Source organism: Equus asinus, chromosome 3, assembly GCF_041296235.1.
Source record: "Equus asinus isolate D_3611 breed Donkey chromosome 3, EquAss-T2T_v2, whole genome shotgun sequence".
NCBI classification, from domain to species: Eukaryota; Metazoa; Chordata; class Mammalia; order Perissodactyla; family Equidae; genus Equus; species Equus asinus.
Window position 1 is genome coordinate 39288333 of NC_091792.1, and position 18725 is coordinate 39307057.

The 18725-nt window shown below is 45.4% G+C and overlaps 1 long non-coding RNA gene across 2 annotated transcripts in view; it reads left to right on the forward strand.

Annotated features, from left to right (window-relative positions):
• The window catches only part of LOC139044959 (uncharacterized), a 71410-nt gene that overhangs the window by 42716 nt on the left and 9969 nt on the right, over positions 1–18725 (forward strand). Inside the window, exon 3 of one of the 2 annotated variants that reach the window (XR_011502443.1) lies at positions 12456–14672. The exons of the other annotated variant lie outside the window; for it this stretch is intronic. This is a non-coding gene — a long non-coding RNA (uncharacterized lncRNA). Of the gene's footprint in view, positions 1–12455; positions 14673–18725 lie in introns of those variants that run through there. 2 annotated transcript variants of the gene reach the window in all.

The following is an 18725-nucleotide window of genomic DNA, read 5'->3' on the forward strand; positions in this document are numbered from 1 at the left end:
TTTTTATTTCTCTTTTATAGTTTGGAAACTGAAAAACAACGAGACAAGCAGCTGAGGCCAAAGAAAGAAAGCGGGGGCTACGCTCTAGCTTTGGAGCGCTCTTCTCACCCCCTTTCAAAGGATTAACCCCAGGGTCCCCATCTGAAGGGGATGGGGCTACTGGCCTGCTGGGAAGGTGGCTTTGTGGAGTAGGAAGTGCCAGCTGCCCTCAGACACCCTGAGTTCAAAGCCTCTATTAGCTTTGGGGCATTGAATAGCCACTTCATTTGTGCCTCAGTTTCTTCATTTGTAAACCAGAGATCAAATCCCTGATCTCAACATTATTGGGAGGATTAAAGGAGATAACGTATCAGAAAATATGTTGTAAGCTGCACGTACAAATTAAAGGTGATATAATGGGATGCTACTAAACCAAACTTTCCAGACATAGAAATAAAGTCTGACATTTCTTCGTCGTGAGCTGCCCCCCGCCATTGCAGCCTCATTGAAGCCGTCTCAGCAGCTTCAAGATCAATGCTGAGGATTTGCATCTCTCCCTACTCCAGTGATTTAGAAACTCAGAGATTGGCCCTAGTCATCTTACATCCCTAATAACCAGCAATGTCAGACACCCAGGGCACTTTGAATAAATGTTTGTTGATTGAATATAAGGTGGGAAGCAAGGAGGTGGAATGTATGAAAAAAAAGGTCAGTAGGGGAGGGGTGGGCTAGATCCCTAGTGAAGTTTACATTTTCTTAGAAGTCAGGGAGAACAACAGAAGAGCTGAATTAACTGGGATGTTCCCTCCTAACTCCCTTAGGCTCAAACCCAATTCCTAGAACTCTCCTGGCCTGGAGCCAGCTGCAGGGATGAGGATGAGGAGGGAACGAGGTGCTCTTTGTCTAGGCTTAATTCAGCTGTGGTGGCCTCCACTTGGGGGCCCTGCTGAGCTGCTGGGAGCAGTGCTATAATCTGAATGCCCAGGTTCCCAGATTTGGGAGCCTTTCCAGAGATGCATGCCCTGGTCTCACCCTCAAATAAAGCTGATAGAGCCAACACACAAAGAAACATTTCTTCCCAGTCCCATGAAACCAACTAGACATCTATCCATCCACCGAATATCTGTTAGGTCCCTGCTGTGTGCTGGGCTGGGTGCTGGAGTGACATAAAAGGAATCACACCCTGTGCTGGTCTCAAGCTCGGGGAGCAAGACTTCTCTTCCATGCGAGCAAAGCCCCTGGGGGAGGGAGCCATCCCACAGGTCCTGGTCAGGGAAGAATACAGCCCCTGCCACCAGGAGCCTGGTATTGCCACCTCTCTCTCCATTGCTCTTGCATCACCCTCAGCCTGTGGGTGCTACAGGTACATGGTGCCAAGAATCCAGGGGATTTCCTTGAACCCTCCACCTTACTGAGAAATTGAAAATCACCAAACAGGATGTTGGTCATGAAGCAGACCTTTGGAACTACTGAACAGCTTTCTGTAGCAATCCTTTCTGGGGCCGACAAATAACGAAATCATTCCCTTAGGATGGAAAAGATTTTTTTTTTTTAGAGGGAAATGGTTCTCTATGGTGAACTGAAATTAGATCTCCGCTTGGCTGGAATGGAACCCATCTCTCAGTACTACCTGAGGCCTAGGATGTGATAATCTAGATATTTTTCTAGGGTCAAAGAAGGGTATGAGGACCCACCTTCCCCACTGGCTGCCTCTTAAGAATGTGGCATCCAGCTTTCTCGTGGTGCAGAGAGAGAACAGCCCTGAACTGGATTGCTGAGTGTCCTTCAGCTGAGGGAAGATCACTTCAGGGCAGATGGAGCAGCCACAGAAGAAGAAAACGGTAATTACTCAACTGGTCCTGGGCCCCATATTGAATCTATCCTGCTCTTCAGCTTTTTCCACACACAAAGCAAGAGGTTCTTTGTCATTTGAAAAGATTGCACAGGAGCGTGAGTGTTGTCTGAGCCTTCCCTGTCAGAGCCACTTTCTCAATACATTTAACAAGCAGGGGCTGCCAAGGGCCCCCAGCCAGCCCCGCGCAGGCCTGGATGACACTTGAGTGAGGTTTTGCCACAATTCTGGCAGAGCCCTTTCAAGCTCCATTTTTGGACATGCTACAGCCAACTAGCTTTCAACAAGGAACCCCTCCACTCCCAAAGCTGGTCAGTCAGGCAGCTTGACTGCGAGGCCTTTCTTCCCAGGCCTTGTGGAAAGAACCAAAGGAAGCTGCCTCCACTCATGCATGTGCTATTTCTGAACAAAGGGGCCTGTGTGCGCTGCCACAACAGTGTCTCTGGATCCAGAGCATGGGCATCGCTTAGTGCCTTGGGCTGGAGGGCCAGCAGTGTGTCTGAGGGCGTGCTGGAATACAGATTGCTGCTGAGCCTTTGGGGTAGTGCCCGTCATGTGGCTGGGCCCGGCTCTGGCAGCCCGACATTCGGCTGTCAACAGCTTGCAGGGCTGTTTGCTGCATGGCCAACATCCTGTTTGGTGATTTGACAAGAGTCCCAGGCTCTCTTTGCATATCAGAACTCAGATCTCGGTGCACCCAGCGTGGGATGACTGCATCTGGACAACTGAGACGTTCCTTGCCATTGATCAACCACTCACTCAGCTCAGAAAATGCAGCTGGAGACTCTCTTAGAGCCTCTGCTTACTGCGCTTCATCCACAGACTCTCACTGCAAAGTGGGCCTTCATTATTCATGGAAAGACAGCGGTATCCGTTACAAGGTAGGGTCTTGAAAAAGGGCTGAAATACTTCAACAGATTCTGATAGAGAAGAAAGATTGGATGGCCTCTTCCCTTATTTTCTAAACACTCCCCCCCAATAATAATAATTAGTGCCATTGTTGTGGGACCCAGTCTAAAGGGCACTGTCCAAGTGGGCTGAGATGCACCTTATATATTTTCCCCTTTAATCCAGCTTCAGTGCTTTTGTGTGAGCAATTTGCAAAAGGTACATGGCTCGTTAGTGTGGAGGTTTGCTCTTCACCTGTATGCCACTCAGTAAATTCATAAGCAGGATAAGCATCTTCTTCGATCACGTCTGTGCATCCTCTCAGCTCTTTTTTGTCCCACTTCTGTGTCTCCCTCTTCTCCTCATTCATCGGTTTTCTCCTGCCTTCTCTTCCTTCACTCTCCTACCGGGACCTAGTGGCTCATCAGGTCTCATCAGATCTCTCAGCTCCCCTCAACTCTCAGCAAGCAAAATCCCAACTTGGATGCTTGGAAGCCCTCACAGCCTTTGCCTTTGCTAAATGGTCGAGACTGAGCACTCTTGGGCAATGGATACTCCCGTAGAGGCTGGGCCATCACAAGTGCATGACCCCCAACCTCCACTGGGTCCTCAGCGCTGCCCATGTTACCTTTTCCTGTTCTCCGAGAGCTCCCTCCTCTTTGTCCCTAGGTAACCACTCCAGGTCTTCCAACACTCACCAAGGCTCCCATCCAACCTTTAGTCTCTCAAACCCAGCAGATAAACTTGTCTCCAACTTCAAGACCATCTGTCTCGTTCTCCTTCAACTTCCTCTACGTACAAACACTTTCACATCCACGCTCACCTTCACCTTCAGTCTCATAGGTGTGTCCCTCTGTCTGTGTCCTTCACTCTCTTCTTGATGCCTACTGGCAGACTTTGATAGTTACCCTTCTTGTTTCATTTTTATAAAATCTCTTCTCTCTCCCTTTCAGCCTCTAAATATACTCGAGTTTTATGCCGTCTTCCTCCAGTTACTTCTCAACTTCCCCTCTCCCGCTCGCTTCCAAACTTCTTGCTGTCTACACATCCATTCATCCTCAGCTCTTTGTACTCTGGCTCCTGTTTCCACCCACCAGGCTACTAAAACTGCTGTCACTGAGGTGACCAGCAACTTCCCTGATAACCAATTGAATAGACTAGTTCAGCCCTTTCCTTGCTAGAACTTTCTGAGGCATTTGAAAATATGGACTTCCCTTCTTTGAAGCTTCCAGATCCCTTAACTTCCATCTACTACCTTCTCGGTTCTCCATTGTCCCTCTGAAAGGGCCTCCTCTTCCTCTGCCTGTCACAGGTGCGTGGGTGTTCTCTAGGATTCTGCTCTGACTCACTGCTCATCTTGCTCTGCCACACACGCTCCCTGGTGAAGCTCATCCTCTCTTGTGGGATGTGCAGATAACTCCCAAATCCCTCTCTAATGGAGATCTTTACCCCTAGCTTCTCCGATAGGCGTCACTAATCCAGCATTTCCAGAATGGCAATTGGGGGCAATTTCCCTCTTAAACCACCTCCTTCCCACCTTGCTGAAGGCACCGTGGTCCCCCTGTAGGGGTGGAGATGTTGCTACGCCATTCCTTCCCCCTCTCTACATGCATGCACTCTGATCACCAAGTCCTCCCAGGTGTCTCTGAAGTTTATCCCTCTCTCCCTACTCTCCCTATGACCACTCTCTCGCCTGGCCCAACACAGCAGCCTGCGGATGTCTGCCCTCACCATCCTCCACCTAGCTGCCGAGTGACCCCTTGGAAAGGTGAAACTGGACTTGTCAAGTCCCTGCTTAAAACCCTTCCATTGTTTCTTTCTGGTCTGGACTCTCTGCAGGTCATACAAGGCCTTCTGGGACCTGAGCTGCTGGCCCTTTTCTGCAGCCTTGCCTTTTCTGCTCCAGCAGCACAAGTAACCTGTGCTGTCTCATTTTCTCTTCAGCTTGGAGTGCCTCGTCCTCCTCCTCTGGCCGCTCATCTCTTCACTTGGCTGACACTTACCCATCTTTCACAACCAAATAATTTGCCTTCCCTTCATTCCTCCTCCACAACCATCTTGTATGTGCTCCCATGATATTCTGAGCCTATCCCCACTGTTATGGGTTGAATTCTGTCCCCGGAATTGATAGTCGAAGTCCTAACCCCTAGTACCTCAGAATGTGACCTTCTTTGGAAATAGGGTCATTACAGACGTAATTAGTTAAGATGGGGTCATACTGGAGGAGGACAGGCCCCTAATCCAATACAACTAGTGTCTCTATAAAAAAGGGAAATTTGGACACAGACACACGGGGGTACGCTATGTGAAGATGAAGGTAGAGATTGCGCTGATGCTTCTACGAGCCAGTGACTGCCAAAGACGGCCAGCAAACCATCGGAAGCTAAGGGAGAGGCCTGGAACAGATTCTCCCTCACAGGCCTCTGAAGGAACAACGCTGCCCACACCTGGATCTCACACTTCTAGCCTCCACAACTGTGAGACAATAACTCCCTGTGGTCTAAGCCATCCAGGTTGTGGTATTTTGTTATGGCAAGTTATGGCAGCTCTGGGAACCAATACACCCACCACTGCACTCTTGTATTGTCATTACCTGCCTATGTCCCCCGCTGCCCGTCATGAACTTGCTAAAGGCAGGAAATGTGTCTTATCCATCCTTGTATCCCCAGTGCCATAAACAGTGTCTTACAACATAAAAAGACTCAAGTATTTGAAGAATGAACTAGTCAAAGCCCAACATTCCACAAAGAGTCAGACAAGCCACAGACTAAGAAGCTTGACAGGTTTGCTGCACCTCAGCTCCCTGAATTTCTTTTTTTCTGATGGATTCTTGTTGAATCTGTCCATGTCGTCTTGTTCGTCATGGGTGAGTGTGCTGGTGGTTCTTCGGTTGGCCTTCCAGAAGAATGTTCTGCCGTTTCCTGCCCATTTCATGCCTGTGGCTACAGGTCCTGCTGTGCAGCCCTCTCTCAAGGTTCCAGCTCTCACTAGGATGTGGCCACCCTGCTCTGTCCCCCGGCCTCTTTAGGCCTAGGGATGGTTGGGACACCTCACTGTTGCTAGACCCAGGAACTTCATTCCTTGTTGTCCCCTTAAGTCTGCCTACTCCTCTGTAAATAGTTTCTCCACTTAACTCTGAAGAGCCATCTGTTTCCTGCTGAGACCTTGAGAAATATAGTCAGTAGGCAGGTGGGTGGGGACTAAAATGATAAATATGGTGCAAAAATAATTGCTTGGTTTTTTAAAAAATAATCTTTTTAATCCCATTGCTTAATTCCCTCCCAGTTCTATTTTCAAAGTACCACATATCTAACATTTTTGCATAAAGCCTGCTATTTGACCTTATCTATGCATTTGACTAAATATAGAACATGTTTGGTTTAATTTGATGTTTTATTGAATACCTGCAATTTTGCCAGGCACGATGATGGGCACTTGGGGTCAAAAGAGGAAAAGATCCTACTTCTGCTCGAGAAGACCCAGACTGTAGAGGGGAGACAGACACATCGTGGATAACACGAGGGTGTGGGAGCACCAAGGAGACCATTGTGCCTGGCCTTGGGTTGGGTCCCACATCTGAATTAGTACTGAAATGTGGTGGATTATGTCCTCCCAATGTAAACATCTTAGAGCAGTACTGGCCCTTCCACTTCAGTTGTTTTTCATAGAATAATCTTCAGATTTTTTTCATCAGAGAGATGCTTCTAACAGCCAAATACATACAAGATGATCATTTAAGGTGTTTTTGGGTGAAACTTCCACCTTATATTTCCTAACGTTATAGGTCCCTTGTTTTGGCAAGGACTTTAAATGGTCACCTGGCCTACAAATTCCCAATTTTGGATGATGATGGGAGTGGCTTTTTAAGAAAATTGGTTCCTGGACCTGGCCCGGTGGCATAGCAGTTAAGTTCGTGTGCTGCACTTCAGTGGCCCAGGGTTTGCACGTTTGGATCCCGGGCGCAGACCTAGCACCACTAGTCGAGTCATACTGTGGTGGCATCCCACATAAAATAGAGGAAGATTGGCACAGATGTTAGCTCAGGGCCAATCTTCCTCACACACACAAAAAAAGAGGTTCCTGAGCCTCATGGCCATCTACTGAATCAAAACCTGAGGGGGGCAGAGGGCCACAGGGGAACAATGGGAGAGGGATCGCTGGAGATCAGGATTTTTTGTTTTTGAAACCCTTGTAATGATTCTGATGTTCAGTCTGGCTGGCAACAATTGTTCTGGATTAGCTGTTATTCACAACAACTATAATTTAGACCAAGGTTTTTCCAAATGTGGTTCCTCAGCCATCTGAGTGTGTTGTACTGGCATAAGGATAGACATATATATCAATGGAACATAATTGAGAGTCTAGACATAAACCTTTACAGTTATGGGCCATTGATTTTCTACAAGGGTGTCAAGACTATTCAAAGGGGGAAAGAATAGCCTTTTTAACAATGGTGTTAAGACAACTGGATATCTACATACAAAAGAATGAGGTTGGACTCTTACCTCACAACATATACAAAAGGTACTTCAAAATGGATCAATGAACTAAATGTAAGAGCTAAAAGTACAAAACTCTTACAAGAAAACATAGGCATAAATTTTTGTGACCTTGGATTAGGCAATGAATTCTTAGACATGACACCAAATGCTCAAGAAATAAAAAGAAAAGTTGATGAATTGGACTTTATCAAAATTAAAAATTTTGTGCATCAAAAGACTATCAAGAGAATAAAAAGATAACTCACAGAATGGGAGAAAATATTTGCAAATCATATCTCTGATAAGGGATTTATATCTAGAATATATAAAGAATTCCTACTACTCAACAACAACAAAAATACTCAAACAACCCAATTAAAAAATGGGCAAAGTACTCAAATAGACTTTTATCTAAAGAAGACATATGAATGGTCAATAAGCACATGGAAAGATGCTCAACATCACTAGTTCACTAGGGAATTTCAAATCAAAACCACAGAGAGTTATCACTTCACACCCACTAGAATAGCCATGATAAAAAAGATGGACAATAACAAATCTCGGTGAGGATATGGGGAAATTGGAACCCTTATTCATTGCTGATGAAAATGTAAAATGGTTCAGCAGCGGTGGAAAAACAGTTTTGGCTGTTACTTGTGACCCATGAGAATTAGAAACATATGTCCGTACAAAAGTGGGTACACAAATGTTCATATCAGCATTATCCATAATAGCCAAAGAGTGTAAACAATCCAAATGACCACCCACTGATGAACAGATAACTGAAATGTGGCATATATACACACAATGGAATATTATTCAGCCATAAAAAAGAATGAAGTACTGAAACATGCTACAGTATGGAGGAACCTTGAAAACATTATGCTAAGTGAAAGAAGCCAGACACAAAAGACCATATATTGAATGATTCTGTCAGTAGGAAATATTCAGACTAGGCAAATCCACAGAGACCAGAAAGTAGCTCAGTGAGCGTCAGGGGCTGAGAAGGAAGGGTGAAGAATGGGTAGTGACTGCTAATGAATATGGGTTTATTTTGGGGGTGATAAAAAAGTTTTGGAATTAGATGGTGGTGATGATTGCACAGCTTTGTTAATGTACTAAAAACCCCACTGACTTGAAGAGTTTAAAAGAGTGAAATTTATGATATGGGAATTATATCTCAGTTTTAAAAATTAATTAATTAAAAAAAACTCCCTGGGTATTTGGAGCCTGGAAATCTGCATTTAAACAAGTCCTCAAGATGATTCTTAGGCACATTGAGATTTGAAAACCACAATTCCTCATTTGTATCACTTTATTCCTTGAAAATTTGAAAGACCTAAAATCTGTTAAAAAACAAAACAAACAGAAAGCCAAAAACAGGCAATCCAGGGCACAGAAAGTGATTATTCATTGAACAAATGTTTAGCTGCTTCCTGCCATGTAGCAGGTAGCATGCTGGGCCCAATGAGCTAGTCACAACCCTGCTATAGAGGAATTTAGGGCTCGAGAGGGACACAATCACTCAAGTAAATGGTTACAGTACGAAAAGACAATTGTGACATGTGGTTTTTACAGAGTAGGGCAAGGTCAATAAGGAGCCCCAGAGACAACTCGGAGGAGCCAAAGGAGGAGGCAGTATTTGAGTTGAGACTCAAGATCTGGGCACCTAGGAAGGTGGAAGAAAGAATGAAAGAGGGACAAGGAGGGCCTTGCAGGCAGAGGAACATCATGTACAGAGGCACAGAGGTGTGGGAGAGCTTGGTATATTAAAGCAACCGTAACAGGTTGAAACAAGATGCCCAAGGGAGATGAGGCAGGAGAGGAAGAGAAGAGTTAGCTTAGTGTGCGGTGAAGAGCCATTGGAGAATTTAGAAAAATAGGGCACCAGTCCCAGATTGGGAAGATTAGTCTGATGGCAGGGTGGGAGACTGGGGCAGAGGGAATGGGAGCCTGGGAGGCTGGTGGGAAGAAGGATTTGTCTGAAATGCTAAAGGTCCGTACTAGAGCAGTAGAAGAGAGAGGAGGAGGGAAATTGAGTCTATACTTATTTAGGAAGGGTACATATAATCCCTGGGGATTGACGGAATGCATTGTAGGATGTTTAGCAGCATCCCTGGCCTCTCCCCACTAGATTCTAGTAGCACCTCTCCAGTTGTGAGAAACAAAAATATCTTCAGAAATTGTGTGGAGGGAAAAATCTGGGGGACAAAATCTGCTCCAGTTGAGAACACCACCGGTCTAGGTAAGTGAATGCTCCAATGGGATATTGTCACATCTCCCTCAGGGTGACTTTCATGCATCTTTTGAGTGCCTAGATGAGAGTGAGCTGAAACTGCACTGAGCTTACTGACCTGATCATATGACTGTTTTTGTGCTCGTTCACTAATAAACGCCTGTATGTGAGGCAGAATCTGGTCCTAGATGTGCTTTGATTGTGAGGTTGTTGGTGAGGAGACCTGTAGCCCTTACCTTCCTCTAACAATTGGGAGATACCATCAGCTACCAAATAGATACTAAATGTGAATAACCAACTGACTTAGGTCAGTTTGCAACATGTCTTGATGTCTTGTTGTTTTCTGGCTGGACAAGGGATGTTATTCCCTGTTAAATTAGTTAAACAAAGAGGCCATTAGACTGAGTAGCCTATGTCAGCAAACCAAAACCTAAGCCTGAAATACCTCCAAGTTTAAGAAATCAAAACCTAAGGACAACCAATCACAAACAGCCAACTTGGCTTTCCCAAATAAGGCAACCCCTTAAGCTATAGCCAATCACATCATTTCCTTGCTTTGCTTCCACTCTTCTCTACAAGTCTTGCCCCCAGCTCAGGTGGGTGGAGCACTCCTAACCACTTCCGGTTTGGCTCTACCTGATTTGAATGGATTTTTTCTCAAATAAGCTCTTGAAATGTTTAATATACCTCAGTTTATCCTCTAACACCTGAAATAGAGGATCTCCAAGAGAGTGTTCATGGACAAAAGTGAGAGGCAAGATGCAGCAGAGCTAGCTCCAAGACTAGGAACTTTTAGAATGCACAGAATGCATTTCTTCTGGGTTCCTCAAGTGATTGATTTATAGGAATTTTCACCCCAAACTCATGGGTCTGTGATCATCACAGCATGGCCCAAGCACGGTTCTGCCCAGCTTTGTGGTCAAGCAGATCTCCTCAGCAGAGAGCTCCACCTTGATAGCCATGGCACCAGGTAACAGCCACAGGATGTCTGAGAAGGAAAGGACCTTAGAGAGATCACTCCTGTTATCATCCACAACCGTTCTGTGCCACCTAACTAGTGTTCTAGCTTCTTTCTTCTTCCCATATACCCTATTCTCCACACTGCCTCCAGAATTATTACTTGTAAGTAAATCTATCTTGTCACCTCAGGATGAAATCCCTTCAATGGCCTCTCATGGCATTTAAAATAATTCCACAATTCTTATTTGTTTTACAAAGTTCTCAAAATCTGCTTTCCAACTTCATCCAATCCTTGTCTCTCCACTGAACTCCAATCATAGTGGCCTCCTTTTGGTTTCTGGAATATGCTTAGATCTTTCCCATCTAAAGGCCTTGGACTTTGGTGGTCCCTTTTCCAGGAGTGCTTTTCTCCAGGTCTTTCTATGGCTGCCTCCTTCTCATTCACCAGGCTCAGCTCAGATGATACCCTCTCAGAGAGGCCTCACTTGCCTTCCCTATCTAGGGAGGCTCCTTTGGTCCCCATCATTGCCATCATATCACCTCTTTACTCCTTTGCTGCCACTTTCACTGGAAGAAATTATCTTGTTCATTTGCTGATTGATTGCTTGCTCCTCCCTCTAAAATGCAAGATCCTTGACAGCAAGGAATTGCCCAGGCCTTGGTCAGCATTTTGTCTCTGGTGCCTAGTATGTGGTCTGCCATGTCTCAGGTGCTCAATTGATATTTGATGAAGAGATGGATGAACTTTCGGGTTTGTGCCAGAGTAAATCCATTCAACTTGTGTGTACAATGATGGCCAAGACAAGACGTCCCTGTATCCTTGTCTTTGCTATAAATTAAGAACTGTCTTTACTGACTCCTGCGAAGGCCTGCTTGCAGGTCTCTAATCATTTTGGAGCCTCCCACCCATCCCCCTGCCCTGTAAAAGGGTAAAGATGTCTTTGTTTAAAGGCAGATCCTGGGTCTTTCAGATCGAATTCACAAAATTGTTGCTTCTGTTACGGTGGTTCTTCTCTTCTTTCCCTCCCACCCTCCCTCCCTCTCTTTCTCTCTCTGGCCTCTTCCAGAAAAGTTCTGTGTTAATTGAATAGCTTAACATTGAATCCGTCTTCCTGTTAACTTACAAAGTAGCTTCAGAAGCCTCATGATTCAGTTCTAAAGGCTCCAATTGGCTGCACTTTAGCTTTTGGCCTCTTTGTAAAATGATTAATGATCTGTAAACAAGCACTTACATAGAATGGTGAAAGCACCCACTATTTAGAGGCCCCTTGTGGTGAATCCTTTTTGTGAATGGAAGAACTGTCTGGTTTATCTCCTCTGTCAATATGGATTTTCCTATTTCAGAAACTGTGTCAGTTACACCTGCATCATTTACATGAATCCAAAACGTGCTGCTACCCCCTCTCTCTCCTTTCACCTGATCATGCCATCCAGTCATTCAGTATACCTTTATCAAGCACCTACTATGTGTCACAGGGATTAACAAGGCAGCCCCTGTCCTCAGTGATGCACCATCTGATAGGGGAAAATGGACAAGAGAACGACCAAATGTAGTCTGATGTAAGAGCCCCAGCGAAGCCTCCGGAGATCAGGGAGCACTTTATTGATAATCCTTGTGCTGCTTGGGGGAAGATGAGTGACACGTAGCCAAGCAGAGGGAAGGCAAGGGCCAGGAAGGGCAAAGGACCATTGTGGTCAAAGGCATGGATGTATGAGAGAGTGGCTTTTCAGAATGACTCCAGCCAAGTGTGGATGCGGATCACTAAAGGGCTGAGGCTGGAGGAATGAGCAGCACCATGAAATTACACAGAGGACTAGAGAGTTTATTCCTCAGGTGATGGAGGACAATCAACAAGTGTCAGGGGAACCATAGGAGGCCACGGGCAAAGCTGCACTGTTAAAAGATTGCTTGTGCAGCTCTTGTGGGGAGATGATTGAAAGAGAGGTAGGATGGGTGGCAGGGGGAACTGTCAAAGGACATTGTCATAGTCCATTCAGGCTGCTCTAACAATGTCATAAACAAGGGGGTTTATAAATAACAAACATTTATTTCTCACAGTTATGGAAGCTGGACTGTCCAGGATCAAGGTGCTGGCAGATTTGGCGTCTGCAGAGGACCTGCTTCCTCAGTGATGACTGTCTTCTCTATGTAACCTCCCACAGAGGAAAGGACGAACCGGCTTTCCAGAGTCTCTTTTATAAGGGTGCTGATCTCATTCACAAACATGCAGACCGTAGCAGACACCAAAGTTATCCAAGTGAGAAATGAGGAGGCTCTGAGCCAGAGATTTTTCTCCTTGGACATGGTGGCACCTGGGGAGGCACGTCCTCACTGGGCTTTGGAGAGTCCAGAAACTCTTTTGTGGAAAATGTGGTATTCGCGTGAGCATTCTTCTGAGAAGAGGACCAACAGCTTTCATCAAATTTGCCAAAGGATCCATGACACTGAACCAAGACCAGAGCAGAGTGGATGGAGAGATCAAATGCAGGAGGAGACAGTTAGAAAGAGTCACTGGGAGGCATGGCAGAGAGGATGTAGGTGGAGAGGAGAGGGGGGTGATGAGGCCAAAGGACAGACTTCTGGCTTGGGCCATGATTAGGAAAATTTGTATCCTTTACCTAGAATCCTGGTGAAAGCACCGTTTGGGGGCAAGGGGCAGGAGAGGGGGAGGAGATAAATTATTCATTGAATCATCAATTATTCATTGAGTTCTTACGGTCTCAAGTACTGTCCTAGGTGCTGAGGATTCAGCTAAATAAAGAAACTTACATTCCAGTGATGGGAAACAGACAATAAACACATTCACGTAAGGTGGTGATAACTGCTTTGAAGAAGAGTAAAGCAGGGTAAGGGGAGAGAGAGTGATGGGAGTGCTATTTTTGACAGGCTGGTCAGAGAAGCTTCTGTGAGCAGATGGCATTTCAGCAGAAACCTGAGTGAGGTGAGGGAGGAGGGTTGTGGCTATCTGATCTCGGGCAATAGCACTTCAGGCAGAGGGAATAACCAGGACAGATGCCCTCTGATAAGTGCATCCTTGGCTTATTGGAGGAACAACCAGGAAGCCAATTTGGCTTGAGTAGAGTGAGTCATAGGAAAGTCTAGCTGATGAGGTGCGGGAGGGAGCTAGAGGTGAGATCATTTAGACCCAGGGCTTGAAAGAGCATAGTAATAATTATGAACTTTTTTTCTAAGTGCAATGGGAAACCACTGGAGAGCTGGAGAGCACTAAGGACCCACCTTTACTTTGGGACATGTTAAGTTTGAAAGGGTGTATGAGACATCCAGGTGGAGGGGTGCAGTGGGCAGTGGATATGAACCTACAAAGGGCTGAGGGTTAGGATGTATTTGTGAGAATCATCATCATCATCTATATGGTAGTGGAAATCATGCATGTGGACGAGTTTGCCTTGGAATTTTGTAGAATGTGATGAGAAGGGGAGCAACTTGAGGATACCAGCAGTTGAGGGGTAGAGAGAAAAGAAGTTTATGAGGAAGCTTGAAAAAGAGTTGGCAAGACAGGAAAGAGAAGAACCAGGGAAGAGGGAGTCGTCAAAGTAATGGTGGAGAGATTCTGAAGGTTGATAGTCTCAGATGCTGCAGAGAGAATAAAATGAGGCCCAAAGAGTATGCTTTGCATTTCTCCATCTATAAAGTAGTGCAGAGGGATTGGAAGTGGGAAGACCATGTGGGCTAAGGAATAAATGAGCCGCAGTGAGTCAGTGTAGACATCGTCTCAAGTTGATAGACCTGGCCCAGACTTAATGTTTACATCTTCTGAGCCATGCCCATTGGGCTGATGGCCACATTGCAGGCTTGGTTATCAGTAGGACAGAACCAAAATACCTCACGCCAAGTGGTGGAGTGGTCAGCAGATCAGGAGGTTGTGATCTTAGGGTTTGTGTAGATTGAGGAGGAAGCAAAACTGGGAAGATTCTGTTAAAGGGGAGCCAATGGAAGAGTTAGGGTTTGAAGCTCCTGATAAGCTTGAGGTGTAGGTAATGTGGGCATAACAAGATGGGGGGCTAGAAGAACGGGGGGCTGAGGTCCGAGGAGATATTGCAGTCACGGATTTGGAAGGTGAAATAGAGAAAAGCCAAGGGCGTGGAGAATATGGGTTAGGTGGAGCAGAGGTGAAGTTTACTGACCTTGAGGAGAGAAAACCTAATTCTGCTAATGTAGGCTGGTGACTGGGGAGGCTAAGAGATTACAACCATGGAAAGATGGTTTGCCTAAACAATTTAGTAGATCCTATGCAGCATTTATTTGTTTTTTTAATGGAATGAAATAGAATAAAACAGAAATTATCTGAAAGCATCATTCTTAATTTAAAAAGAATGTTTCAAGAAATTTGTTTTAATAGTGTGTGTGTGTGTGTGTGTGTGTGTGTGTGTACTGGGTCAAAATGCAAAATGTGTTGCTTATTGTGGATCATGATAAAGAAAAAATTGAAGCTGAGAGGTTATGAACTCCAAGGCAGAGTTCTTGCAGGAAGGTGGAAGGGTGTGGAAGGTGAGACAAGAAGCTTCAGCCTGAGCCTCTTTTGGTCTAAGCCACACGGAGCACAGGAGAATGGAGACTGGTCCAGTGGCAGACCAACAAGAGTACTGGGTACTTGGTTCAGCTATGCCAATAAAGGAACTCATTCCTCTGAGGTCCAGAAGCTCTAAGAACTGAGCTTTCCCAGAACAAGGTGTGATCATTACAAATGGTGCCATTTGGGGATGTAGGCTCGAGTCACAATATCCAGAAATCATAACATCAAAACAATCAATCAAACACTCTTATTTTGGGAAAGAAGCAAGGTCTGGCTTAAATTTAGCTCTGTCAAAATGCAGCAAAATCTGCTGATGCCGTTCTGCGGATTCTGCCTTAGTTTCTTAGAGGCTTCATCTTCAGAATCTTGCGTAAGCAGAAAGGGTGAATGTCAATTTTTCCCTCTTTTGTAAATTTCATTTGACTTTTCCCTTTTAGAGTCCTCATTATCTTTTTTTCCCCTTTTATTCTCCTGTCCGTTTTGTTACTGTGCTGAAATTTGCCTGTAGTACCATGAATGCTAAATAATCGGGTTTAGTTGCAAGAATGAAGACGAGGAAGAACAGGTCTTAGGTTTCCCAAACATGGCGAGGAGTGTCCCCGGAGCTGGCACACGCCCTGGGTGGCAGAGACTGATCGCTGTTCTGCAAACTCATTTCTCCTGAGCAAACAGAGAGACTGTCTTCCCAGTCTCCTTTGCAATTAAGTATAACCGTGTGACTAAATTTTAGCCAATGGAGTGTGGAGGGAGAGGCGACAGGCATGGCTTCCAGGCCTGGCCTATAAAAACTTGCCACATTCAGTCCTGTCCACTTCCCCCATCTGCAGGCTGGATGTCAATGCCAGGGCAGAACTGGGAGCCTCAGGTTGAAGATGACAGAGACTCAGCCAGCCTGGGCCCTGAGGACTGCCTGGAGCAGAGACCTCCTCCACATCCCTCCCATTCCCAGTTTGTTGGACTTTATGGGCATGAGAAAGAAACATTTTCTTCTCTTATTTATTTTTATTTATTTTATTGCAGTAACATTAGATTATAACACTATATAGTTTTCGGATGTACATCATAATATATTTCGAATTCTGTGTAGATTACATCATGTTCACCACCCAAAAACTAATTATAGTCCATCCCCTCACATGTGAGCCTATTCACCCCTTTTTCCCTCCCCCCGACTTCCCCTATGGTAGCCACCAATCCAATCTCCATTGCTATGTGTTTGTTTGTTGTTGTTTTTATCTTCTACTTATGAGTGAGATCATACGGTATTTGATTTTCTCCCTCTGACTAATTTCACTCAGCATAATACCGTCAAGGTCCATCCATGTTGTCACAAATGGCCAGATTTCATCATTTCTTATGGCTGAGTAGTATTCCATTGTGTATATATACCACATCTTCTTTATCCATTCGTCCCTTGATGGGCACCTAGGTTGCTTCCAAGTCTTGGCTATTGTGAATAACGCTACAGTGAACATAGGACTGCATGTATCTTTATGCTGTTGTGCTTTCAAGTTCTTTGGATAAATACCCAGCAGTGGGATAGCTGGATCATATGGTAGATCTATTGTTAATTTTCTGAGGACACTCCATACTGCTTTCCATAGTGGCTGCAGCAGTTTGCACTGCCACCAGCAGTGAACAAGGGTTCCCTTCTCTCCACATCCTCTCCAACATTTGTTGTTTCCTGTCTTGTTAATTAGAGCCATTCTGACCCGAGTGAGGTGATACCTCATTGTAGTTTTGATTTGCATTTCTCTGATAGCTGAAACATTTTCTTTTGGAGTTTGTTACAGCAGCTTGCATGACCTTAACTAGTACACCTGGCTCTAGTGCATACTTCGATGATCAACGCTGGGTGATACCTGCATATCCACGTTCATTTATTTTTTGCCTTTGGAGCTGGAATGTGAAGGTGATTTCATTTTCTCTCTCCACTCTTTAGTGTTTTGAAAACAAGCTTTCTTAGTTGTTTTCATTTTACTTTGCATTTTTATTTTCTCACCATTGCTGAAAAAGCAAGCATCGGAGCGCTCCCTGCTTTCCAACCCCACCGAATCAGGAGGAGTGCTATCTCCCCAGCAGATCCTTCCTACATGTTGCTCAGCTGATTGCTGATTTTGCTTTAAGACGTTATTTTTCCTCACTTTTGGAAGTCCTTAACTTAATTTACAACTAAGACAAGCCAAGTGTTAGTGGAAATTCCCAGTGATTGTAAATCATCATGACAGTTACCACACATTGGGCTTTGCAAGATGCCCGGCACTGTGCTAGACGTTTGACATTTATTATCACTAATCTAATAACCCTGCAAGGTAGGTATTAGTACATCATTTTAGTGATTCTGAAACGGAACCTGAGAACAGCTGCAGGACTCGCCAAGGTCACACAGCTTGCGATTGGTAGGAGCCGAGAATCTGACTCAGATCTGACTGGCTTAAGCCCATTCCTGACTCCTTTGCCCCCAAATGTGTGTCCTTACGTTGCTCACCGCACTTCTGCTCATTGCTTTCTTCTCCTTTCCTTTGACACCGATTTTCCAGCTCTGCTCATTGACTGGTTAACACAGTGTACCCTGAATTCAGCCAGGGCCACTTAATTTTAACAGAGGAAATAGAACTTGGGCCATTCAGAGCAGGGAGCTTCAGGCCTCCGTGCTGGATATTAGGATACATAAATATTTGCATAATTCCTCCAGCAAACCTATGAGTGTGACTGCTCACTCTAAAGAGCAACAGCAAAAGGCATCCCCTATCAGGCTTCTTAGAATCCTCTGGCTCAAAGTAAAAGATCGCCAGTAGAAGTTAAAATTCTTGAGGTCACATACTACATTGAAGAACTTTGCACCCCTATCCTTACCTCATGCCTTGCATAGGCCTGAAACGTGAAGGGCTTGTTGAATGAATGTTAAATGAGTTGCCAAGTTTGCATCTGAATATGGTTTCTATTAAAAACAGGTGGCCGTGCTAAGTCAGCAAGAGCAGGGGGCCCAGGAGGCCGACACCTAGGCACGCTCGGGTGTGGAGGAGAGGGGAGGAAGGACTGATGGGTTGGGTTTATGAGGTGGTCATTTTAAGGCTTACTGGATTGCCACCAAATGGCCTTGGCCATGCTTCAGGACTGCAGACATTTGGCATTCAGTCAAGCTCCCCTTCTTACCTCAGGCGAGTTTCTAAACTCTCAAGGAACTGAAACCTGCCCACAGGCAAGAGTCGGTGCTGGGAGTCCCTGCTAATGCTAAGACACAGGAGTTAAGAGGACTGGCTCTGAAGTCGTGCAGTCCAGGTTAAAGTCCTGGCCCGGTCACCAGCCAGCTATGGGACTTGGGGCAAGTGGCTCAGCCATCCTGAGCCTCACTTTCCTCAGCATGGAAATAAGGTTGATGCTATTACCCCCACCACAAGATTATATTAGGGGCTAAATCACTCCCGTAAAGCATTAAGCATCATGCTTGACACACCTAGAAAGTGCACAGTGAATGTGAGCTACTGTAATTGCCTGTGTTTATTGAACTGGGCTCTTCTTTTTTTTTGGTGAGGAAGATTGGCGCTGAGCTAACATCTGTGCCAATCTTCCTCTATTTTGTGTGTGGGACACCGCAACAGCATGGCTTGATGAGCAGTGTGTAGGTCTGCACTTGGAGTCCAAACCTGCGAACCCAGGGCACCAAAGGGGAGCATGGGAACTTAAGCACTATGCCATGGGGCCAGCCCTGTGCTTTTCATCCCGTCCCCTCACTGAAGCTTGAATTCATCTAGTAAAGAAAGGATTCTGTTCTGGACGCTGGGATTTGCCCA